The sequence below is a fragment of the Lathyrus oleraceus genome, chromosome 1, assembly GCF_024323335.1.
Source record: "Lathyrus oleraceus cultivar Zhongwan6 chromosome 1, CAAS_Psat_ZW6_1.0, whole genome shotgun sequence".
NCBI lineage: Eukaryota > Viridiplantae > Streptophyta > Magnoliopsida > Fabales > Fabaceae > Lathyrus > Lathyrus oleraceus.
In genome coordinates, this window is record NC_066579.1 from 16,867,062 (window position 1) to 16,894,102 (window position 27,041).

General features: G+C 40.5%; 1 non-coding gene across 1 annotated transcript; it reads left to right on the top strand.

Annotated features, from left to right (window-relative positions):
- The first annotated feature begins 22,021 nt into the window (after positions 1 to 22,021).
- LOC127116075 (small nucleolar RNA R71) lies at positions 22,022 to 22,128 on the top strand. The gene has a single exon (XR_007801060.1). It is a non-coding gene; the product is annotated as a small nucleolar RNA R71 (small nucleolar RNA).
- Positions 22,129 to 27,041: the final 4,913 nt, after the last annotated feature.

A 27,041-nucleotide genomic window follows, 5' to 3' on the forward strand; every position in this document is an offset into this window, starting at 1 on the left:
TTGGCTCTTTGTATGTACGGGATTGTCTTGTTCCCTAATGTTGCCAAATTTGTGGACATGGACGCAATACGCCTCTTCGTGTTGAGAAATCCAGTACCGACCTTGCTAGGAGATTTCTTTCATTCAGTGCACCATAGAAATAAGAATAGAAAAGGGGGATTGTTGAATTATTGTATGCCTTTGTTTTATAGGTGGTTCAGTTCTCACCTACCCAAATCAGGAGTGTTCGTTAATGTCAAGGACTCGTTGATTTGGTCGAAGAGATTGATGGGGTTGAGAGCTGAAGATATTCCTTGGTGGTCTGACCGAAGCTTGCTTCAGGCAGATATTATTCATAGTTGTGGGAACTTCCCAAATGTTCCGTTGGTAGGAAGAAGAGGAGGAATCAACTATAATCCTTCTCTAGCAGTTAGACAGTTTGGATATGCTTTAAGAACTCCGCCTTTGGAAAAGGATGTGGAAGAATCTCTGTTTTTCCATTCTTCGCCTGATTTGACGGTATCCCGTAAGGCAGCTGAGGCCTGGCTCAAGGTGATCAAAAGAGGAAGAACCGTCCTTGGAAAAGGAGATTGTAGAACTTACCCTCGGTATGAAGAGTGGCTTCAAGGAAGAGTCGAAGAGTTTGGTCTGCCGTTCCCTATTGAAGAACCTTTGTATCCACCTACTCCTGAGTAGTCAACAATGGTGAGCCGAGAGGAGTACGACAAGTTGAAGAGTGCCATGGAGGGACTTCAAACCAAGAACTCAGAGTTAAGTGAGAAGTTGCAAGACTGTATGCATCAATTCCAGGAGGCAGAATATCAGAAGGGGGAAGCCGTCAGAGTGCAAAAGGAAGCAGAGAGGAGATTTGCTGTGGAGGCAGACTTTTTCAGGAAGACAGACGAAGCCTTGAGATCATCCAGTTCTGAGTTGAGGCGAGTCAAGCAGCAGTTAGTAGATGCTCATGGTAAATTAGCTGGGTGGCAGGAGCAATGGGATGCATTTTCAACTTCTCGGAAGGCAAAGGAGAAGGAGACAGTAGCCGAACTGACTGGTCAGATAGAGAAATTGACGACTTTGCTGAAGGGGAAAAACAATGAGCTTCTGTGCGCCCGTTCTACTAATGGCTACATCACAGATCAACTCCATGAGGCTCGAGGACAGATTGAAGAACTCAAGGTGTTGGCAGGTTTGAAGAAATCCAGACTTGAAGAGGTATTCGGAGAAGATGATGGGAATTACTACAGAGAGCACATCAACGAACCGGATGGGATCATTCACAAGAGGAATCTGCTTATCCGGCATTTGACAGAATCTTCAGATCATCCCGACACGGTGGCATTACTGGATGAAGTGAGGAGCAGTCCTTATGGGTTGTATACAGGAGGCTGATCCCTGGTTTATGTTCCTCCCTTTACTTTTTGTTTTGTTGCTGTGTAGTGATAATCCACAGGCTTGTTGTGGGGATCCTCTTTTGATGTACTTTTGGCTAAGGCCCCTATCCTGGAACTCGTTTGTATGTTGGTTTCCCTTTGTTGCATCTTTATCTCAGAGGTTTATCCATTACTCAGTCTTCTTGCACTATTCGCCTGATGTGAGACTGGAATCAAGGGGGTAGAATACCTTTTGGATTTGATAAACATGGCATTGCATTTACATATTCATCGTCATATCTTGCATAACAGGTACCGCTGCAGTGTTCTCATATTGTTTGGTGTCCCACTAGCAGGATAGCTGACTCAGGCATTCACCGATACAGTACCCGAAGGAATCAACAGAGAGCGATGGAGAGCCTACAAGCAGAGCTCGCCGAGATGAACATTCGCATGAATCAATTCATGGATTTGGTTCAAGGGGTGGCTCAAGGACAGCAGGAGCTTAGATTGTTGGTACAGAGGGATCCCCCTATTACTCAACCGGAGACGTTGGTTGATCCTCCAGCTAAAGAGGCTAATGGTCCCAATGGACCGGGGCCTATCCCGATCCCGCATGTCAACCTAGATCAACAACCCATTCAGGATGGTCAGGATGATCAGTTCCCCTTGCTTCAGGAAGACTTTGGCATGGACCCCATGTTTAGAAGATTGGAAGAGAGGTTGAAAGCAGTGGAAGGACAGAATCTTCTGGGAGTAGATGTTGCTGACTTGGGGCTGGTCCCAGGTGTGAGAGTGCCACCGAAATTCAAGGTCCCGATATTTGACAAATACCATGGCAGCTCTTGCCCCAAAACTCACGTGCAAGCCTATTTCCGTAAAATGGTTGCATACTCTGATGACGAGAAGCTACTTATGTACTTCTTCCAGGATAGCCTAGCTGGGGCATCCTTGGAATGGTATATGAGGCTGGACAGAGCCCACATCCGTTGCTGGAGGGATTTGGCAGAGGCTTTCGTGAAGCAGTATCAGTATAATGCAGACATGGCTCCGGACAGAACTCAACTTCAGAATCTATCTCTTAAAAGCAATGAGTGCTTCAGGGAATACGCTCAACGCTGGAGGGATACAGCTTCCCGTGTTCAGCCTCCTATGTTGGAAAAGGAAATGGCCAACATGTTCATGAATACGCTGCCTGGACCTTATCTGGAGCGTCTGGTGGGGTGCAATGCTTCCAACTTTGCTGATGTGGTCTCTACTGGAGAAAGGGTGGAGAATTACCTAAAGACCTATAAGAGCCAGAGTGGAGGTGGATCCTCATCAGGGGTGAAGAAGTCGTTCATTCAGGGACAAAAGAGGAGAGAAGGGGATGCAAATGCCATATCTTCTTATCAGAATAGGGATAACCGGAGGAATAATTTTCAGAATTATCATCAGCAACCGTATGTTGCGGCTGTGACCATTCCAGCTGCAGCACCACTACAACAACAACAACCACAACTTCAACCAGCTCAGTACCAACAGCAGCAACAACCGGGTAACAGACCCGCTTATCAACAGAGGCAAAGGATGATGGACCGGCGTTTCGACACCCTTCCAATGTCGTACGCTCAGTTGCTTTCTAGTTTTCAACAACTATAACTTGTGCAACTGCGCACTCTGACTTCCGGTGGGTTACGACGCCAACGCTAGGTGTAGCTTCCACTCTGGGGCACCTGGCCACAATATTGAGAACTGCAAAGCTTTTAAGCACGTAGTTCAGGACCTCATAGATTCAAAGGCCATCGACCTTGCACCGGCTCCGAATGTCGTTAACAATCCCATGCCCCAGCATGGTGGTGCGAACGTTAACATGATAGAGGGAAAAGCCAAGTCCGTTAAGGATGTGTTGAAGTTGAAGACTCCATTGTTGGATATCAAAGGATGCTTACTGAAGGCCGATGTTTTCCCCGGTTGTGGGAAGGGTTGTTTGGATTGTGCCACTCAGAGTGGAGGTTGTTTGAAGCTACAGCAGGGTATCCAGGCCTTGCTCGACAAGGGTATCCTCCAGGTTGAAGATCTGTCTGTCCAAGAGTTTGTGGAAGGGGTTGAGGAAGAAGGGTTTGAAGATGCTACTGATGAATTCGCAGATGTTGTTCCTACTGATTCTGTAATCCATGATGATGTATTTATTTTTTCCAATGTGGATGATCCTGATGTAATTGAACTTGATCCCGATGTTTCGGATGCTTGCATTTCAATGAATGAGATTTCCGAGTACGACTGTGATATTGCTACTATCACTATTTTCTACCCAACTAATCAGATCAGTGTGCCAGAAGCGCAACCCGTGCCACCAGTGCGACGATCTACTATGACCATCACAACCCCTGGTCCTTTACCTTTCACCAGTGAAAGGGCCATTCCGTGGCATTATGGGGGGAGTGTGTGTATATGCACGATCATAAGGTGGAACGGCCACTGAAAGTAGAAAAGGGTCAGAATCCTGAACTTGACGGTCCCGCAGTGGACAATGTTGGTGGAATCGGGCGATTCACCAGGAGTGGTAGATTGTTCTCACCACCGGTTACCCAAGCTGATAATGCTGACGCTGTGGCGAAAACCAAAGGCAAGCAAGTCGTGAATGAGGGTACCTCTGCACCCCAGGATGGTTCTGAGCCCACTTTTGCAAAGGATGTGGACGAGCTTCTGAGAATCATAAAGAAAAGCGACTACAAGGTAGTCGATCAGTTGATTCAGACTCCGTCCAAGATATCCATTCTCTCACTCCTGTTGTGTTCGGAGGCACACAGGGAGGAACTTCTGAAGGTTCTTAATGCTGCATATGTACCTCAAGAAATCTCGGTAAACCAACTAGAAGGGATCGTCGCCAATGTGCATGCAAGCAATGGGTTGGGTTTCACCGATTCTGACTTGACACCAGCCGGACGCAATCATAACAAGGCTCTGCACATCTCGATGGAATGCAGAGACGCCGTGCTATCGCATGTTCTGGTGGATACAGGCTCCTCTCTCAATATGCTACCCAAGAGAGCCCTGTCGAAGTTAGAAGTAGAGGGTTTGGTCTTGAAACCTTCAGATCTTATTGTGAGAGCCTTCGATGGTTCTAAGAGATCGGTGTTGGGAGAGGTAGAATTGCCAATTCTGATTGGATCACAAACCTTCAACACTGTCTTCTACGTGATGGATATCAGTCCTTCCTACAGTTGCCTGCTGGGTCGTCCTTGGATCCATAATGCTAGGGCAGTCTATTCAACTCTACATCAGAAGATTAAGTTTCCGGTCAACGGACGAATTATCACCGTCTGTGGTGAGGAGGACATCCTGGTTAATAACCTGTCTACATTCAAGTATGTAGAAGTAGAAGGTGAAATTCATGAGACTCTGTGTCAGGCTTTTGAGTCAGTTCAAATCAAGGATGCAGCTCCGGTGGAAGAGGTTAAAGCGGGTGCCTCTATCTCATCCTTTAAGCAGGCACGAGCCGTGGTGGATTCAGGTGTTGCTCCCGGTTGGGGGCCTCTGTTGGAATTACCAATGAAAGAAGATAAGTTCGGGGTTGGGTATCAGCCAGTTTTGACTTCTACAACACTTCAGGGGCCGATCACTTTCTCCAGTGCTGGCATCATTCAGTATGGTCAAGTCTCTGCAGTCAACGAAGAAGATGGGGATAGTGATTGTGACATTGACAACTGGGTGCGTCCGAGGATCCTGGGTGAAGTCATCAACAATTGGTCTTCTGAAGAGATTATCCAAGTCACTCTTCTTGAAGAGTAATTTTCTTTGTTTATTCATGCATATCCAAGTCTTACGTTCCGCCCAGGGCGTAATGACTCATTGTAGGGCCCGTCTATGTGACACTTGCATTTTTATCATAAATAAAGGACGTATTTTTGCATTCAAATATTTCGTTCCCTGTCTTTCTATTTTTGCAGTTTTTCAAAATAAAAAAAATGGCAATGTTTTGTTTAGTTTTCACTTCTTGTTCACACTCATAAGCACATACCATCACTCATGCAGATGCACATCACCGGATCCTATTGATAACGTTTCTGCTACGGCTCGTTTCGACTTTGAAAATCCAATCTTTCAAGCTGAAGAAGAGGGTGATGAAGACTGTGAACTCCCTGAAGAGCTTACCAGGTTATTAAAACAAGAGGAAAGGGTTATTCAACCGCATCAAGAGTCTGTTGAAGTGATTAATCTCGGCACCGAGGACGCCAAGAGAGAAATCAAGATAGGGGCTGTTTTGAGAGATGATGTGAAGAAAGGGCTGATTGGATTGCTGCAAGAGTATGTTGACATCTTCGCCTGGTCTTATCAGGACATGCCCGGGATGGACACAGACATCGTGGTACACCGCTTGCCTCTCAAAGAAGGTTGTCCTCCGGTCAAGCAGAAGCTCAGAAGAACAAGACTAGAGATGGCCGTCAAGATAAAGGAAGAAGTGCAAAAGCAGTTGGATGCAGGGTTTCTAGCAGTCACCAATTATCCGCCATGGGTTGCAAACATCGTCCCAGTACCTAAGAAGGATGGAAAGATACGGATGTGTGTCGACTACCGGGATCTGAACAGAGCTAGCCCTAAAGATGATTTCCCATTACCTCACATCGACGTTTTGGTGGATAATACAGCTCAGTTCTCGGTATTCTCCTTCATGGATGGTTTTTCTGGCTATAACCAAATCAAGATGGCACCAGAGGACATGGAAAAGACAACTTTCATAACCCCATGGGGCACCTTCTGCTACAAGGTGATGCCGTTTGGTCTGAAAAATGCTGGAGCAACATATCAACGAGCTATGGTAACTCTGTTCCATGATATGATTCACCATGAAATCGAGGTTTATGTGGATGATATGATTGCCAAATCTCAGATAGAAGAAGAACATTTGGTGAATTTGAAGAAACTGTTTAAGCGTTTAAGGAAATTCAAACTGAGACTTAACCCGAACAAGTGCACTTTCGGGGTGAGATCGGGAAAATTGTTGGGTTTTATTGTTAGCGGAAAAGGGATTGAGGTGGATCCCGACAAAGTAAAAGCGATACAGGAAATGCCAGAGCCAAGACCAGAGAAGCAAGTCCGTAGTTTCTTAGGGAGGTTGAACTACATTGCAAGGTTCATCTCTCACCTAACAACCACGTGTGAGCCAATTTTCAAATTGCGGAAGAAAGATCAGGCTATCAGGTGGAATGAAGATTGTCAAAGGGCTTTCGAGAAGATAAAAGAGTATCTACAGAAACCTCCAATCCTTATACCTCCAGTTCCTGGGAGACCTCTGATAATGTACCTGTCAGTGACTAAGAACTCGATGGGGTGTGTATTGGGACAGCATGACGAGTCTGGTCGAAAAGAGCATGCCATATACTACCTTAGCAAAAAGTTTACCGACTGTGAAGTCAAATATTCGCAGCTTGAGAAAACTTGTTGTGCTTTGGCCTGGGCTGCTCGCCGACTGAGGCAGTATATGTTGAACCATACTACCTTGTTGATTTCTAAGATGGATCCAATGAAATACATATTCGAGAAGCCAGCTCTCACCGGAAGGGTCGCTCGTTGGCAAATGATTTTAACAGAGTATGATATTCAGTACACGTCACAGAAGGCCATCAAAGGTAGTATTCTGTCAGACTACCTTGCCGAGCAGCCGATTGATGATTATGAGCCGATGAAGTTTGAATTCCCTGATGAAGACATCATGTTCCTCAAGATGAAAGACTGTGAAGAGCCAGTTGTTGAGGAGGGACCTGATCCAAACGAAAAGTGGACTTTGTTGTTTGATGGGGCTGTCAATGCTAGAGGAAGTGGAATTGGTGCTGTCATTACAACTCCGAAAGGTGCCCACATGCCTTTCACCGCTCGTCTGACTTTCGAGTGCACCAATAATGAAGCTGAGTATGAAGCTTGTATCTTGGGTATTGAGCAAGCCATTGATTTAAGAATCAAGACTTTGGACATCTTCGGAGATTCAGCTCTGGTAATCAATCAAGTGAATGGTGATTGGAATACTCTCCAGCCCACTCTGGTCCCCTACAGAGACTACACGAGAAGACTGTTGACTTTCTTCACAACAGTAAAATTGTATCATATACCTCGTGATGAGAACCAGATGGCAGACGCACTTGCTACTCTATCCTCCATGATCAAGGTAATTCGTTGGAACCATGCTCCCAGAATCGATGTGATGCGCCTTGACAGGGCCGCATATGTATTTGCTGCTGAACTGGTAGTCGATGACAAGCCTTGGTATCAAGATATCAAGTGCTTTCTGAAGAATTGAGAGTACCCTGCAGGGGTATCCAACAACGACAGAAAGACTTTGAGAAGATTGGCAGGAAGTTTCTTCTTGAACAAAGACAATGTGCTGTATAAGAGGAACTTCGACATGGTTTTGCTCAGATGCATGGACAGACACGAGGCGGACATGTTAATGCAGGAAGTTCATGAAGGTTCCTTCGGTACTCATGCCGGCGGACATGCAATGGCTAAGAAATTGTTGAGAGCGGGTTGTTATTGGATGACCATGGAGTCAGATTGCTTCAAATATGCTCGAAAGTGTCATAAATGCCAGATTTATGCTGATAAGGTGCATGTGCCGCCAAATCCTCTGAATGTGATGACTTCGCCGTGGCCGTTTGCTATGTGGGGCATTGACATGATTGGAAAGATTGAGCCGAATGCTTCCAATGGGCATCGCTTCATCCTTGTTGCCATCGACTATTTCACCAAGTGGGTCGAGGCAGCGTCGTTCGCGAATGTCACCAGACATGTGGTTGCCCGTTTCATCAAGAAAGAAATCATTTGTCGCTATGGGATTCCCGAAAGAATCATTACTGATAATGGTTCTAATCTCAACAACAAAATGATGAAGGAGTTGTGTCAGAACTTCAACATTCAACATCACAATTCTTCCCCTTACCGCCCTAAGATGAACGACGCTGTTGAGGCGGCAAATAAGAACATAAAGAAGATTGTGCAGAAGATGGTCGTCACGTACAGAGATTGGCATGAGATGCTACCCTTCGCCTTGCATGGGTACCGTACTTCAGTACGTACGTCGATTGGGGCAACCCCTTACTCCCTGGTGTATGGTATGGAAGCAGTCCTACCTGTTGAAGTGGAGATTCCTTCTCTAAGAGTCTTGTTGGATGTCAAGTTAGACGAAGCCGAATGGATTCGGACAAGGTTCAATGAGTTGAGTCTTATCGAAGAGAAGCGAATGGCAGCCATTTGTCATGGGCAGTTGTATCAGAGTCGGATGAAGAGAGCCTTTGATCAGAAAGTGCGTCCTCGTTGTTTCCAAGTCGGAGATTTAGTGTTGAAAAGGATCCTTCCTCCTCAGACAGATCACAGGGGCAAATGGACTCCTAACTATGATGGACCGTATATTTGTCACCAAGGTTTTTGATGGTGGGGCCTTAATGCTTGCAACTATGGATGGTGAAAACTTTACTTTCCCTGTGAACTCAGACGCAGTTAAAAAATACTTCGCATAAAATAGACCCGCTGGACAGTAAAAAGAATAGTCCAGGCAAAAATGGGCCTCCCGACGAACCAAGAAAATGAAAAGGTTCAGGCAAAAATTAGAGATTAAAAATGAAAAGATCGTACACCCGGTAAGTTGAAAACCTGAAAAGGCAACTTAGGCAAAAATGGGTATCCCGGTGGATTGAAAACCCGAAAAGGGCGATCCAAGCAAAAGTTAGGGATTAAGCGAATGACTGCGTTCTGAGTTAGTTCTGAATCTCATCTCATGTCGATGACTGGAAATTTTCGAAAGGTAGGAAACAGTCCAATCACCTTTTCAGAAGGCTGATCATCTAGAGGATCTTGAAGACGGGCAAGTCATAGCAGAATTGGAACCCAATAGAAATCCATTTCACATTGCCATTAGATTAATTTCTGTTTTTTTATCTTTTGTGCGATTACCTCTTTCCAGGGATTGCTTCCTGATGTAAATGCTTATTCAGAGGCCATTCAATCAATAAAATCATGTTATTCAGTATATCTCTGTTTTCATTTTCATTTTACTGTTTTGTTTGCAAAAATGACGTCCGAATTTTTGATAAACATTGCATCATGACACATAAGGGCTTTACAGGTACATGCTTAATAAACATTTAAAATTGCTATAAATTTTAAGTGCTTTGGATCGTGTATTCAGAACAGATACCCTCAGGGCATTTCCTTAAAATCCCCTGCAGATGACCGTGAATATCTTCCCCAGTGAAGTCGCCAACAGACGAATCTGGTGTCTTATCCCTGCAGAGCTGATCAGAGTGTTGGATTCTTCAATCCCCAGCAGGTTCTCACCACTGTACTTCCCCAAGCGTTTGTTTCAGGACATACACTCCCCAGTAGAGTTGACAGTGCCAGATTGTATACCCCCAACGGAGTTGACAGTGCCAGACTGTATCTTCCCAGCAGAAGTGGCTGCTCCTTAGAGTTCGAGGCCAGATCGATAATCCCAATGCCAGATCCATGGTTTCTTTCCTTGAAGCAGAACCTCGGTACCGTATCAGTGTTTGCTTCCCTTGTTGAGTCATCTCTCGCTGATCGTGGTTTCCAGAACCACTATCGCTTTTCCCAACAGCATGTTTTCAGTGTCGTTCTCTCTCCAGTCTGAATCTCGGCATTTCATCATTGCTAGAACACCGTGTGGCGGGTCATTTCCCCACAGAATTCTTTGCGCTGTGCATCTCCAGCAGCCTTGCCAGGGTCCAGAAGATGGTGATCATTTCCCCAGCAGATCCCCTTGCCTTAACTTGGCATTCTACCAGCATTTCGCATCCCTGCATATAGAATCATATTGCATTGCATCCTTCCAAATCGCGTAGCATTTCCATTTTCATGGAGCATTACGCCTTTGAAAGATTCAAACATACGTATGTAAGCATAAAACATTCTCGGTATCCCAAGTGATAAGCTAGAAGTTGTTTCTAGTACTCAGACTGAAGATTGTTCATGACCCACCTTGGTTATCCCCAGCAAGTGTCATTGGCCCATGCGTTGCCTTTATTATCATTCCCTATTTCTGCCAATGCTGACAGGCATAAAGTTTTCCGATGTTCAGATCGAAGAAGTTTCCGACGTTCAGGTCGATGCAACTTGTGGCATTCAGGCCAGTTTTCCGGTATCCAGACCGAAGTGGCATTCAGGCCAGTTTTCCGGTATCCAGATCGAAGTGGCATTCAGGCCAGTTTTCCGGTATCCAGACCGAAGTGGCATTCAGGCCAGTGTTCCGATGTTCAGATCGAAGAAGTTTCCGACGGTCAGGTCGATGCGACTTGTGGCATTCAGGCCAGTGTTCCGATATTCATATCGAAGTGGCATTCAGGCCAGTGTTCCGATATTCAGATCAAAGTGGCATTTAGGCCAGTTTTCCCGATATTCAGATCGAAGTGACATTCAGGCCAAGTCTTTCCGATGTTCAGATCGAAGAAGTTTCCGACGTTCAGGTCGATGCGACTTGTGGCATTCAGGCCAATTTTCCGATGCTCAGATCGAAGTCCTTTCCAGTATTCAGACTGATGAGCGACATTCAGGCCATGGTTATTTCTGTGTTACCATTTATTTTGGTATCCATTTTAACATTCTTTTTCGATATTCAGACTGACTCTCACCGTACCAGACGGATTCTTCTTTCAAGACCACCTCTTTGCCGATTCTGACAGGCATTGTTACTTCACTTCACTTCAGTGCAAATTTTTGGGTTTTTATTATATTCAATCCCTTGATACCTCGAAAGCACGAAAGTCGCTGCTATCTTCTTTCCAGGTCTCCAGTTGATTGAATAGGGGCAGCTGTAATACCCCAAAATTTACCCTTCATTTTTCCTGGAAGCATACGCTTTACACCTCATGCATGCATTCATTTTTAGGTCATTTAATATTAGATACATTGCATTTCATCATGTCAATCAGAATTAGATCCAAGAAACTTAAAAAAAAAAAAAAAAAAAAAAAAAAAAAAACGAAAACGAAAAAAAAAAAAAAAAAAAAAGAAAAAAAAAAAGTTAAAAATAAATAAATAAATAAAATTAATTAAATAAATAAATAAAATATAACAAATTTTTTTGGACTTGGGTCTCCCTCATTTGAGCCCACTACCCACGAAAATCAGTCTATAAATACTGAAGTTTCAGTAGAGGAAAACACACTTGGAGTTACACTAGGAGATTCACTTGAGAAAATGGGGGAAGCAAAATACTCTGAGGTTTCCTTGGAACAAAACCCTGAGGAAAAAGATAGTGAGAGAAGAACTAACAGAGTTTAGAGCAGCCTCCAAACCCTGAAGGGAACTCAACTGCACAGAATCACCTCTGCCTCACATAAACCCTAAAGATTGTTTTGTAAACCTCACGGGTGCAACTCAATTTCAATCAAGCTCTCCAATCAGGTTTGCCATATATCCATCATCTTTATGCCTTTAATTTGAATGCTCTAAATGTATGAGGTATTATGGGTGAATTTGATACCCTTTTGATGCATGTGTTTGACAAGAGGTTTAGGCCTTCTACCCTTGATTGCTTTTTGTGAGCTTTTTGTGAATTTTGATGGAATTATTCATGTGGTTACATTTTGATTTAGGGGCAACTCTTGGTTACCCTATTTTGTTTCTCTAACCTGTTTGTTGAGTTTTTTTTGTGAGGGCTCACATGACGTTTGCAGGGATAACTTGCGTGGTTTCCCACTTTATTTGTGGGATACCCCCTGGAGATTCATTCCGATTATCTGTACTGACCCACTTTCTTTGATGATGTTAGCTTGGAAGGATCCCTTGGTTTCCCATTCCTTTAATTGCTGTAACTTCGGATCTTTATCCGTGTGGTAATTTTTTCCTTTTCTCGTACTTTATCGCTTTCTTAGCTGGAAGACCTCGATAGGAGGCAATGTTTGAGCCCCTTGGTGGCATTTTACTTTGAGATACATGTTTTGTGTTTTGTATTCATATCCCCACATGTAGCGCGGTTCCTTCGTCAAGGACTGCCTGTTTGCCCTCAAGCATCCCAAACCCTAAAACCCATAACACACGTTTACTCCTTCTACTACAGGCGAGTAAGTCTCCAAAGGTCGAGCATCCGGTAGATTGCATAGTAACGTTGTTCGTCCAAAACCCAATCCACAACCCCGTAGTTAGCCGAACTTCGGCTTGCTCTGATTCTCATTCCAGATGAGATACGTAGGCATAAGACGCGATGTCTTAGCGAGCACACATCCCCCAACCCATAGGTCAGCCGAGCTACGAAGACTCTGATTCTCATATTCATATGAGATACGTATTCAGTGGATGCGACATACGCGCGAGTCATTTCTCTTAACCTTTTTAGTAAATAAACACATTAGGTAAACCCACACCCTTTAGACAAAAACCATAAAAGTGGATCCCGTAGAGTACTATGGATGCGTAGGGGTGCTAATACATTCCCTTCGCATAACCGACTCCCGAACCCAAGATTTGGTTGCGAGACCCCGTCTTGTCCTTTCCTTTTTCAGGTTTACTTCGAGCGTTTCCTTTCCCTCCTTTGGGATGAATAACGCACGGTGGCGACTCTTCTGTCTTTTTCTTTCGCCGGTTGTTTTTTTCGTGCACTGTATTTTTCAGGTTGCGACAACTTCTAAGGTATATCTAATTCACTCTTAGATTAGTATACAAGTGTTCAACAATCATGATTTGCATTTCCATATTTAACCTAACCAATTTTTAACATGTTGAAATGAAAGACACATTTTTCTTAAAGTATTTTTCTGCATTTCAACAGTGTTAACCGGTTAACCATATGGGTTAACCGGTTAACAACCCTGTTTCTGAACTTCCTTGTTAACGTTATACGCGTTAACCGGTTAACCCATTTGGTTAACCGGTTAACACTGTTCGTTTCAGTAAAAAATGATTTTCAAAAACTTATACCTTTTCATCAATTTTTATAAAGAAAATTATACCTCTTTGAAAAGGTGTTTTGTCAATATAAATTCTTGAATCTTTTAAATGAAAATTCACCTCCAAGAACTTTCATAAAAACTTAAGATACTCACTCTTTCATATTTTTTCAATATTTCATAAAAGTGTTCATAACCAAATTTTCATCTCATTCCATTTTTGTTGAACACTTATATATTATTCATTGAGTGAATTATTTATCTAAGGAGAAGATCAATCAAGAGAAGATTGATAGTACTATACTTTATTCAAATCATCAAAAAGATTTATTTCTATTTGACTTGTGATCCAGGATTGTTGGACACAAGGGTTGGTGTGGCAAGAGGATTGTTCTTGCACACTTGATTACCTATAGGTTAGATAGTAAGCATCACCTTTGGTGTGAGTAGGCTGTACAATAATTCGAACTATAGTGAAATCTCTTTCGAGTCGAAAGGGGAGTGGATGTACCTTCAGATTGTAAAGGGAACCACTAAAAATTCCGGTGTCTTTTTACTTTCCGCAATTTATTTTTCCGCACCTAAACGAAAAATAACCAAAAACCGGAAACAAGTTCGAAGAATTTTTAACCACCTAATTCACCCCCCCCCCCCTCTTAGGCGCATTTACAACTTACAATTGGCATCAAAGTAAGTTATAGGTGACTTGTTCCTAGAGATCAACATGGCTTCCGCAAGCATAAACCTGGTTTTCAAAGATGGTGGAAGTAGCAACAAGCCCCCACTCTTCTCCGGAGAATATTTCGATTTCTGGAAAATCAGAATGAAGGCTCATCTTGAGTCCCAAGGGGAAGGTATATGGGAAGCAGTTAAAGAGGGTCCACACAAACCGGTGAATGTGGTGAATGGAGTTGGTACCCCAAAGTTGAAAAACACTTATGACGAAGATGATAGGAAAAAGATTTTGAATGAGAAGAAGGCAATCAACATACTCCAAAGCGCTCTTAGTATGGACGAGTTCTTTCGTATATCTCAATGTAAATCGGCAAAGGAGATTTGGGACACCTTGGTAGAAACACATGAAGGAACCACCGAAGTGAAGAGATCGAGGCTAAACACTCTAAGTCAAGAATATGATATGTTTCGCATGCAGCCCGGTGAATCTATAGTTGCCTTACAAAAGAGATTTGTCCATCTAACAAATCACTTGATTGCTCTTGGTAAAACCTTCACCAATGATGATCTCAACCTGAAAGTTTTAAGATCTTTGACAAGAGAATGGCAACCGAAAGTGACCGCTATTTCGGAAAAGAAGAGTCTCTCAACAATGACATACGCGTCTCTATTTGGCAAACTTCAAGAACACGAATTGGAACTTGGAAGGCTCGAGAAGCACGGAAGTCAAGAAAAGAAGTCCAAGGGGATTGCCTTGAAGGTTGATTTAAAAAATGACAAAGATGATGAGACGTCCGAAGATGAGAACTTTATGCTTCTTGTGAAGAAGCTTGGTAAGTTTTTTAATAAAAATAAAAATTCCTCTTATCCTAAAAAGAATAAACATTTCAGGAAAAAGGAAGCATCCACATCAATGCAAGACGTCACTTGTTATGAATGTGGACAACAAGGTTACATAAAGCCGGATTGCCCGAAACTTGCAAAGAAAGGAGGATTCAAAGGCAAGAAGGAATTCAAAAACAAAAAGGCTTATGTTGCTTGGGACGATAATGAGATCAGTTCATCTTCGGAATCGGAAAGCGATGAATGTGCGAACATGGCTCTTATGGCTTCACATCAATCCGATGAAGAAATCGATGAGGTTAGTAGCAATTTTTCAGTTTATGACAATGACGCACAAGATGTTATAGATGAACTCTTAAAAGAATGCAAGACCTTGTATAAAAATATTTCATCCCAAAAGAAACAAATTTCATCCTTAGAAGAAAAAAATATTGCTTTGGAAAAATATATTGAAAGTGAAAAACAAAAGTTCATGGATGAAAAACAAAGTCTTGTATGTAAGAATTGTGAGTCTTTATATTTTCAAATTGTTCAACTTAAAAGAGTTTTAGAAAGATATGAAAAATGTCAAATTGGCTTGGAGGAAATTCTTAAGCACCAAAGGTATTCTAATGATAAAAGTGGATTAGGATATTCTAAGTTTTCCAAACCAAGCACAAATGAGACCATTTTTGTTAAAGCAAGTGAACAAGTTGTTAAAGAGAAAGTAAACAATTCTAAAAGTGTGCATCAAAGTCATAAAAAGAAAATGATTGCTAAGAAGAAGAATTATGTTCCTAGATATAGAAGTCATTTTCAACCTACTTGCTTTTATTGTGGAATCAAATGTCACACACCTAATGCTTGTTATGTGCGAAACTTTAGCGTTCCAAAAGGGCATTATGTGTGGGTTAAAAAGGGTACTAACTACCAAGGACCCAAAGCAATTTGGGTACCTAACAAAATTTAATTTTGTTTTGTAGGTATGCTTGAAGACAACCTCGAATCAATGGTATCTTGATAGCGGTTGTTCAAAGCATATGAAGGGCGATGTCGACAATTTTTCACATCTATCGTTAAAGGCCAAAGGATATGTTACATACAGTGATGACACTAAAGGAAAGATCCTTGGAGTAGGAACCATTGGAGCACCTCCTTTTACCATCATCGAAGATGTCCTTTATGTTGAAGGCCTAAAGCACAACCTACTTAGCATAAGTCAATTGTGTGACAAAGGGTTCCGGATCAACTTCACAAAGGATGAATGTGTGATAGAACATGAAGTCACCCATGACATTTTGCTAAAAGGTAAAAGGGTTAATAATATTTTTATGACTTCTTTTGATGACTCTTCCTTGAAGGTAAAATGCTTAATGACAAACAACAACGAGGCTTGGCTATGGCATAAAAGATTTGCTCACATTCACATGGAGCACATGAACAAGTTGATATAGCATGATCTAGTTGTTGGTCTTCCAAAGATTAAGTTCATCAAGGATAAGTTATGTGACGCATGTCAAAAGGGAAAGCAAACCAAGACAACTTTCAAATCCAAGAATGTCGTATCTTCGTCAAGGCCACTTCAACTCTTGCACATGGATCTCTTCGGTCCATCAAGAACGAAAAGCTTCGGAGGTAATGTTTACGCTTTAGTGATTGTTGATGATTTTTCTAGATATACGTGGACATTGTTTCTTGTGCAGAAAAGCGATGCTTTCAAGGCGTTCAAAAAGTATGCGAAACAAATTCAAAACGAGAAGTCCCTCACAATAACCTCCATAAGAAGTGACTACGGTGGAGAATTTCAAAACACATTCTTTGAAGAATTTTGCGAAGAGCACGGAATTTCTCACAACTTCTCCGCACCACGAACACCACAACAAAATGGTGTCGTAGAAAGAAAGAATAGATCTTTGGTGGAGCTCGCAAGAACAATGCTCAGTGACTCCAACCTTCCTAAATATTTTTGGGCGAACGCAGTTAGCACAACATGCTTTGTTAGCAACCGTGTCAACATTCGGCCGATTCTCAAAAAGACTCCGTATGAGCTTTTCAAAGGAAGGAAGCCTAATATATCTTTCTTTCACATCTTTGGGTGCAAATGTTTTGTCCTCAACAATGGAAAGGACAACCTTGGTAAGTTCGATGAGAAATCCGACGAAGGTATCTTCCTTGGCTACTCTCTATCTAGTAAGGCATTTAGAATTTTTAATAAAAGAACTCTTACTATTGAAGAATCAATGCATGTATCTTTTGATGAAACTAACCCCTCGAAAGAGGATAACATTATTGTTGATGATGATGATGATATAATAGATATGTCACAACAAAAGGAACCTTCAAATGTTCAACAAATACCACAAGGAGATGGCTCACCAATCATTGAAGAACATCATGATCTACCGAAAGAATGGAAAACTCATAGAGATCACCCGATCGATAAAGTTATTGGTGATATTAGCCAAGGCGTTGCAACACGACTAAATCTCAAGGATGCTTGTCTCAACATGACTTTTGTATCTCAAATAAAACCAACCAAATTCGATGAAGCCTTAAGAGACAATCAATGGATAGTAGCAATGCAAGAAGAACTCAACCAATTCGAAAGAAATCAAGTTTAGAGTCTTGTACCAAGACCGGACAATAAGCACATCATAGGAACAAGATGGGTCTTCAAGAACAAACTTGATGAGAATGGTATCATAGTTCGTAACAAAGCAAGATTGGTCGCACAAGGATACAACCAACAGGAAGGAATTGATTTTGATGAAACATTCGCTCTGGTAGCAAGGTTAGAAGCAATTCGATTATTACTTGCTTAAGCTTGTTCTATGAATTTTCAATTGTTTCAGATGGATGTCAAAAGCGCTTTCCTAAATGGCTATATCAATGAAGAAGTCTACGTCAAACAACCTCCGGGTTTTGAAGACTTCAAGAATCCTTCACATGTGTACCAGTTGAAGAAAGCACTATATGGCCTAAAGCAAGCACCAAGAGCTTGGTATGATCGCCTCAGCAACTTTCTATGTGAAAAGGGATTTGTAAAAGAAAAGGTTGACAAGACTTTGTTCATAAAGAAGATCAAGGGTAATACCTTATTGGCTCAAGTCTATGTCGACGACATCATTTTCGGTTCAACAAACAAAGATCTTTGCGAAGAATTTTCAATCATGATGCAAGGAGAATTCGAGATGTCCATGAAGGGAAAATTGAACTATTTTCTTGGATTACAAATCAAGCAAACAAAGGATGGCATCTTCATCAACCAATCCAAGTATTGCAAGGAATTGTTGAAAAGATTCGATATGGATAGTTGCAAAGTGATGTCCATTCCTATGGGATCCGGAACGTACGTTGATCAAGATGAATCCGGAGTTTCAATAGATATTACAAAATATCGAGGTATGATTGGTTCATTACTATATTTGACGGTAAGTCGTCCTGACATTATGTTTAGTGTATGTTTGTGTGCACGCTTTCAAGCAAACCCGAAGGAATCGCATCTCACCGCCGTGAAGAGGATTATGAAATTCCTCAAAGGAACAACGAACGTCGGACTATGGTATCCAAAAGATAGTATATGCTCCTTGATTGGTTATTCTGACGCTGACTATGTAGGATGTAAGACCGATAGAAAAAGCACAAGTGGTACTTGTCACATTCTCGGGAATGCACTAGTGTCGTGGGCATGCAAGAAGCAATCATGTGTCGCACTTAGCACGGCCGAAGCGGAGTACATTGCAGCAAGCAGTTGTTGTGCACAAATTTTATGGCTTAAGCAACAACTTCTGGATTTTGGTGTAGACCTCGGCTGCATTCCTCTTCGATGCGATAACACAAGTGCCATCAACATCACAAAGAACCCGATCATGCATTCAAGGACAAAGCACATAGATATCCAGCATCATTTCCTTCGAGATCACGTGCTGAACAGAGATGTAGATGTTACGTTTATGGATACACATAACCAACTTGCCGACATATTCACAAAACCATTGGCTAAAGAGCAATTTTTCAAGATTCGGCGAGAACTTGGTATTCTCAATGAAGGTGACATCTAAACTTTTCTTAAAATTGCTTGTTATGTGGTATAGTAACTTCAAATATGCTTATTTTCACTTTTTATGTTATGCAATGCTAGCACTCCTTTTTCTCCGTTTTTAGTTTTTCTTACTTTCGCATGTCCGAAAACTATCGGTTTTAAAATATTTTTTGATCAAAAGTTGCCTATTGATATGTGCTAATACTTTGTGAAAATTTTTTGTGAAAATCTTTTCCCAATTTTTCAAAACAGAGCTGCTGTTTTTTATTATTTTTTTGAAATTTTCAGTCCGTTAACCGGTTAACGGAATAGGTTAACCGGTTAATGCCTCCCAGAAAGCAGTTCTCCGCTAATTTTAAAAGACAGAATGTTTAATACCTTTTAATTTTAATTTTATTTTGGTATGTGTGTTTATGTTTGGTGCATGTGCTTTACTCTTCACCTACACCTCATAACTCCTACTCCTTCTACATTTACTCACCATAAAGCACTCATCTCACTTCTTCAACTTTCAATCTTCTTGAGTGTCATTAAAGCCCCATTAAACCCCACTCAACCATACCCTCTTATTAACTCTCAAAATCCTATTCCGAAAATCCTTCTTAACACCCTAGAATCTCCATCTTCTTCCATGGCTCCTCCAAGAATGGGAAAGGCTCCTGTGTCAGCATCTAGCAGTGAAGAGGAAGAGATGAAAATGGAAATAGCAAAGAAGAGAAGAATGGATTTCAAAGTCAGGGTTAGACATCTTCTCAAGGGTAAGTATGTGAACCTCAAATCCTTCACACCTATTACTTTCACCTTCCCTGAACTGTTGAAATATCAAGGGTTGCATGAGTTTATCACTGATAATGGCAAAATTTATACTGATTTGGTAAAATCTTTTCTGAACCATTTCACCTTGAATCTGAATGATGATGATCAACATATGTTGTTTGCCACTGTGAGAGATTGTGAAATTGAGACAGACCTAAGTTCGCTGGCTGCGTCTCTTAGGATTCCCTATTCGAGATTTTTTCTTCGGAAAGGTGTTAACCATGTTGATGGAAAATGGGCTCAATATGATAAAATGGAATATTATTACTCTATCTGTAGATTTCCAAGGGCTGCTGTTGTGTCGGGACAGCGTACTTCTCGCATACTTTGTTATGCAAAGAACTTGTCTGTTGATGATTGATTGCTACATTATGTTATCTGCCATGTTTTGCTGCCAAAGGATTCAAATCTTGCACAAATCAATGACTTGGAGATGCAGGTTCTATGTTCTATAAAGAACAAGATCAGAACTAATTGGCTTCCTACTATGATGTATCATCTCAAACAACAACTCTCCCTCAAGACTACGTTGTCGTATGGTCGTCTTATTTCAACGATTTTGGAATTAACAGATATGGAAATCGGAAGAGAACCGTTCATTGCTATGACCACAACCGCCAATGAGATCAACGACGTTACTATTATGAAGAATACCGGTATTGTTCAAAGCAACGACGGATCTTGCAAGTATGATGACGGGTCTTCTTCTTCAAACTTCCCTATTCCGGAGGGTGGCATTACAAACGAGTTCCTATATACCACCATGATGAGCCAACACCTTGAAACCACCCGTGCTATCAAAAGCCTTTGAAACCTTGTGTTGAGTTCTCGCAACCTTCCCGTGGAAGATGATGAAGGTGAAGCCGGTAGTGAAGCGGAAGGCGAGGAGAATGAGGACAGTTTGGAGGAAGATTAAAGCACTATGTTTTATCTGTGTTATTGTTATGTGTTATTCTGTTTTTAGTTCTAGATTATGATTATGCTGATTATGTTTATCGTACACTTTTCAACTAATCCAATTATATTTCTGTCATCATATGTGCTTGAATGTTTATTAAATGATCACATCATGCGTGTATGCTTGTATGCTTTTCTTTTTCATCAGTTTCTTCCTTTTTGCTAATGCCAAAGGGGGAGAATACTTGTTTCTCTAATGGTTTCTCTATGCAGAATGTTTTGGGTTATGCCTCTCATTTAGGGGGAGTTCTTGAACTTAGGGGGAAAATCAAATTAGAGAAACTTCACTCTCAAGCATCTATCTCAAAGTTGGTTGTCATCATCAAAAAGGGGGAGATTGTAGAAGCAAGCTTCAATCCAAAATTTTTTTTGATGAAGACAACATGTATCAATGCAAAAAGAGAAGAGCTTCAAGAGAATTCAAGCATCAAAGTGATCAAGCCATATATGCATAAGCAACATTTGGCTCAAGCTTCTTTTTCAAGCCAACTTTTTGGAAGTTTGTTGATTCACTTCTAAGGTATATCTAATTCACTCTTAGATTAGTATACAAGTGTTCAACAATCATGATTTGCATTTCCATATTTAACCTATCCAATTTTTAACATGTTGAAATGACAGACACATTTTTCTTAAAGTATTTTTCTGCATTTCAACAGTGTTAACCGGTTAACCATATGGGTTAACCGGTTAACGGCCCTGTTTTTGAACTTCCTTGTTAACGTTATATGCGTTAACCGGTTAACCCATTTGGTTAACCGGTTAACACTGTTCGTTTCAGTAAAAAATGATTTTCAAAAACTTATACCTTTTCATCAATTTTTATAAAGAAAATTATACCTCTTTGAAAAGGTATTTTGTCAATATAAATTCTTGAATTTTTTAAATGAAAATTCACCTCCAAGAACTTTCATAAAAACTTAAGATAATCACTCTTTCATATTTTTTCAATATTTCATAAAAGTGTTCATAACCAAAATTTTATCTCATTCCATTTTTGTTGAACACTTATATATTATTCATTGAGTGAATTATTTATCTAAGGAGAAGATCAATCAAGAAAAGATTGATAGTACTACACTTTATTCAAATCATCAAAAAGATTTATTTCTATTTGACTTGTGATCCAGGATTGTTGGACACAAGGGTTGGTGTGGCAAGAGGATTGTTCTTGCACACTTGATTACCTATAGGTTAGATAGTAAGTATCACCTTTGGTGTGAGTAGGCTGTACAATAATTCGAACTATAGTGACATGGTCAAGACTGCTCAATTCGTACATGCCGCCCTTCGATTGAGGTTTTTCTACAGAGGTTCTTTCGCTTCCCTATTGGTAATGATTTTGGGCCATACTTTCAATGAGTTGATAGGCCTCGATGTATGGTTTATCCATCAATGCGCCACCTGCGGAGGCGTCTATTTTCAATCTTGTATTGTACAAGAGACCGTTATAAAAGGTGTGAATTATCATCCATTCTTCTAGACCTTGATGTGGGCATAGCCTCATCATGTCTTTGTATCTCTCCTAGGCTTCAAAAAGTGATTCATTATGCTTTTGTTTAAATCCGTTTATTTGGGCTCTTAGCATAGCCGTCTTGCTAGGTGGGAAATATCGAGCTAAGAAGACTTTCTTCAACTCGTTCCACGTAGTGACAGATTTGGATGGTAGAGACTGGAGCCAAGCTCTAGCTCTATCTCTTAATGAAAATGGGAAAAGACGAAGTCTTATAGCTTCTGAGCTGACACCATTCGCTTTCACCGTGTCAGCTTATTGCAAAATTACTGGCAAGTGTAGGTTCGGGTCCTCCGTGGGACTACCTGAAATCTGGTTTTGCTGTACGGCTGACAACAGTGAGGGTTTTAGTTTGAAATTGTTGGCTTCGATCACAGGGGCAGCGATGCTGTTATAAGGTTCATCCTGTGAAGGGATTGCATAATACTTAAGAGGACGGTTTTGCACTTGTTCGACCATCTCTGGTTGAACAACTGATGCAGAAGTAGGAATGTTAAGGTCAGGAAGATTTAGCTTGATACGATGTTCCCGTATCAAGTCTCATATCCGGCATTCTAACCTAAGATAACGCTCGGGTTCGTCGAGTTGTAGCTTTAATTTCTCACCTTGAGAGCGAGTACTTGTCATACACTCGAAAGATGTAGAAAGGGAAAAAGAATTATTGCCTTAGTCTATACTGGGTAACGTTAGAGTTACGATATCGACTAAATTAGTCCCCGACAACGGCGCCAAAAACTTGATTGCGACTTTGGTAAGTCTATGTGAATCGTGACTGCAAGTGCAAAGTCCTATCGTGTAGTTTTAAAGATTATCGAACCCACAAGGATAAATAATCGAACGTATCGGTGTCTGACGTTACTATGTAAATCTAAGGCGAATGATTGTTCTAAGATTGGGGGGATGAAGAGAAATAATTGTAGAATAGAATAAAGATACAGATATAAGATATATGGGATATCGGTATATAATACATCAAACCTCGGGGATTCGATAAATATTTGATGTAATCTTATTGGTTAAAATATTCTTCAGTAGAAATTATTTATAGAAAGGACTTAGCCTCACATTCTCGTTTTATTGACTCCGACCATACTCCTAAACCAGAATGCTTGGCTCTCGCGGTCTCATTTTGAATTTAAAAGTACTTTTTGAATATAGACAAATTCTAATTAATCCTAAAGCGCTCTCGCTGTATTTAGGATCAATGCCTAGTTTCAGCTATCTGGTTAAAATCTCAAACTCTCGTTTTTATTTATCGTAACCTTAGTTTGTTTTGGAGTCTCATACGAAAAACAGTTTGATTAAAATAAGAAACTAAACCGGAAAAATAAGTTTTATGAAAACTAACACCAATTATTTATTGAATCTCGTCGTTTCGACGATCTTTACATACTGATCCCTAAGGGTTTAGCCATACATAAATCCGGTGACAGACATGGAAATTAAGGAATTAAACATACAGTAAGGCATAAATAAATAAAACAGTAAACAATAATAAATCTGGATGGCAATTTAAGAACTGGGATTGAATCTTGAATCTTCGATTAAATAATTCCGGCAGGCTTTGGCAATGAATATCTCTTACAATTGAATCCCAAATGCATAAAAAATAATGATCCGCAATAGTCCCCGATGTGGAGAAACTATCACTTTTACAATGGTAAGAAATTTCCTAGAAAACTAGAAGAAAAATAGTGTTGAAAATAATTAAGCGTAAACTAAAAACTGGAAGAAGAGACAGAGCCTGAATGGTCCCCTTTTTATATCCTTTTCACATTCCTCAATTGTAGTAAGAGTAGTGGAAACCGTGGCTAAAAGGGTTGTGAAAAAGTAGGAAAAATGGGGAGACTCGGTTGTGGCGGTTGCCACAACCCTAAATCTATGATGAGTGGCGAGTGCCATATTTCAAGGGTTGGTGGCGGGCGCCGCCTTCCTTTTGGCCCAATGTGGCGGGCGCCACATCCTTTAGGTAATGGGCGCCACAAGCCCATTTGCTTTGGTGGCCCATTATTCCATTGGAAACCTCATTTCCTTATCTTTTCTTACCTTTTTTCTTTCCTTTTTGCTATTTCCCATTTTTCTTGCAGTAAACCTTTTAATCGATAAATACCTGCAGATAAACATAAAGTACTGTGTAATAAATAGTGTTAATCGAGTAAAAAGCAGTGCATATAGAGCCAAAAATACAATACATTTTCGCATTATCAATAATATCATTAATGATTCCCTCTATAAGTTTTCTTCAAGGATCAAAGTTAAATTATGCTTGGGAGGCCATGGAATCCATTGAGAGATTACATGTCATTTTCAGGCATTTTGGACTTAGAATTTTCTAAGTTACATGACCAGTTTTTCATGCCAACTTCAACATGCCATAACTTTGCCCTAAAGCATAAAAGTGAAACCTTTCTTGGCACATTGTAATCTTTCTTATGATTTCAACACATTGAAAAAAGAATGGGATCAAAAAGCCTCATGAGCAGGATGCCCCATTGGGTTGAACATGATGACTTGAAACTGAAGAAATCACCATGGTCAGAATTTGAACTTCACTAATTCTCAATTACAATCTAAATTAGCATGCATTTTGGATCTAAGCATGTTAAACCAATTCTCCCGAAGTTAATTGACCCTTGAAACACATCATATGGATGAGTTTTGATGGATTGCAAGTCACATTTTTCTTACTTCATGATCAAATTTGTTTTGCACGAATTAAGCTTGATTCCACCCGTATTTAGATCCAAACAGATTCCCTATAAATAGAGGAAGCTACTGCATTCATTTCCAAGCTTTTGAGAGCCAAGAAATCCCTGCTTCAATCTGAAAAATTTCCAGAAAATTGAGCTATCGTGTTTTGAATTTCAGCTTGTATCAATCCAATTTCTTGATTCCATTAGCATCTTTGCCTCCTCCGAAGTTTTTGCAACAATTCCCAAGCTCTGAGACCTTCTGAAGTGACCAGACCAGTTCGAGCTTCATTAACTTCTGATCACCATTTGGACAAGGTAGTTCTGAGCATTACTTGAACTCAAACAAGCTACCACCATATATTCTTTCACTCTCTAATGCTTTCCCTTAACTTATCTGGCATTGATTAATCGTGTCCATCATTTATTTTTATTTTTTGCGGCTTGCTTGCTTATGAAACTTCTCTGAAATTCCCCATGCTCAATTTAGATAAATGAATTTGGAACATTAGGTTAAATTCATAATGAGGAGGCGATCACATTGGTGGTGGTCTCGTGTTCTGAATTTACCAAACGATGGAGCTTCGGTGAAAGATCATCGAGGAAGATGTACGGAGTGTTTCAGGTCGTCTGAGTTTGGCCAGACACGTTGGACAAATGAAATATTCTGATTGGTTCAATTTGAATTAGATCTCATGTATCATTTTTGTTAAATTCCATCGTGCGCCCCAACCTAAGGATTGTTGGATTTGTCACGTCAATTAATGAGTCCAGATCCAACGCTCCATGTTTTTTCTGATTTTATTTCTTTTTCTATTTTCATTTTTAATGGCATTTTCTTTTAAAATTCATAGAAACTTCATTTTCCATCCAAAAAAATCCGAAAATAATTTCTAAAATTCTCTTTTATTTTTCTTCATCTGATTTTTATTTTTCCATATTTTTTTATTGATTTTCTATTTTTCATGGAATTTCTCTTTTCTCCTTTGTTTTAATTGGTTTAAAAATACTTGATCCTCCATTTCACTTTGTTGGTATGTAGGCATGAGACTCCAAAGGCCTTGGCAAATACAAAAAAAAATTATGAAAAATATTTCTGTTCTCATCTCCACAATCATTTGCAAACAACTCCATTTTAAAGCCAAAATGCACAAATTTCCAAAGAGATTCCTATATAGTACTATAGATGTTTAGGGTGTTAATACCTTCCCTTTTCATAACTAACTTCCGGACCCTTATCGTTTTTTATTAGTTTTATTTTAAAACTTCTTTGGGTTTTGTTTGTATTATTTCCCCTTTTCCTTTGGAAATAATAAAAGCGCGATGGTGACTCTTGCTTTGCGAGTTAAGTTAATTCATAACTTAAACTCAAAATTTTTACCGCTACAAAAAAGTGGTGACTCTACTAGGGAGTAGTCCCTAGTGGGTTTAGCCCATATTTGTTTATCTATGTATATTTTGCTTGCTGTTGTTTGTTATTATTTGTTTTATCTGGTGTCTGGTGATCTCTGTGTGGTGAGATAAGTCCTATTCCCGAACTTGAGTGCTCTTATGATAGGAGGGTGGTATAGTCTTGTTCGGAATACATGGAGTTAATCCTTAATAAGCTGACTTGAGATCCCCCGCTCAGTGGAGGACCCTTTGGGATTACTGATGTCTTACGAGTAGTCATGATTGGCATTACTTTTTCCGACCTGGGAGCCTGAGAAGATGAGGACCTCAGTACCCTTAACCCAGCTTAGTCTTTTAGGACGTAGTTCGGTTACTATTCAAGTGTAGACTTGTATTAATTTTTATGTGATACTACACTCAGACGAGTTTCTCTTGAGAATATTATTGGTTGGCGAGTAGTCATTTCAGTCGGTAATATCCAAAAGGTGGAACTATGACTCTGGGAAATTTTTAGAACCTTGTTCTACAGGTGATTATACCCTTAGTACATACCTTGTGGGTTAGTTCTTACCCTTGGCTCCATAATCGTGACTCCAAACCTTTGGACCTTGATTGTGTGCCTTGTGTGATCTTGTTTGTGGTTGTTGTATCATGCATTCATTACATTCATGAGAATTGTTCTTAATTTTCAAGGAACTTAGAGATTCTCTTTGCAAACATCACAAATATTTTGACCATGGATGTTGGAAGAAGGAATACTCGAAAATACAGTTTCAGATGTCCTGATCTTAAGGAATTAAGAAAGCTAGCATCTTTTGTGGATAATCCTAAGGATTTCAAAGAATGTTTTGGAAGGCTTTTGTCTGTTCTATCTATTGATGCTAAAGATGGTCTTGTTTGTACTCT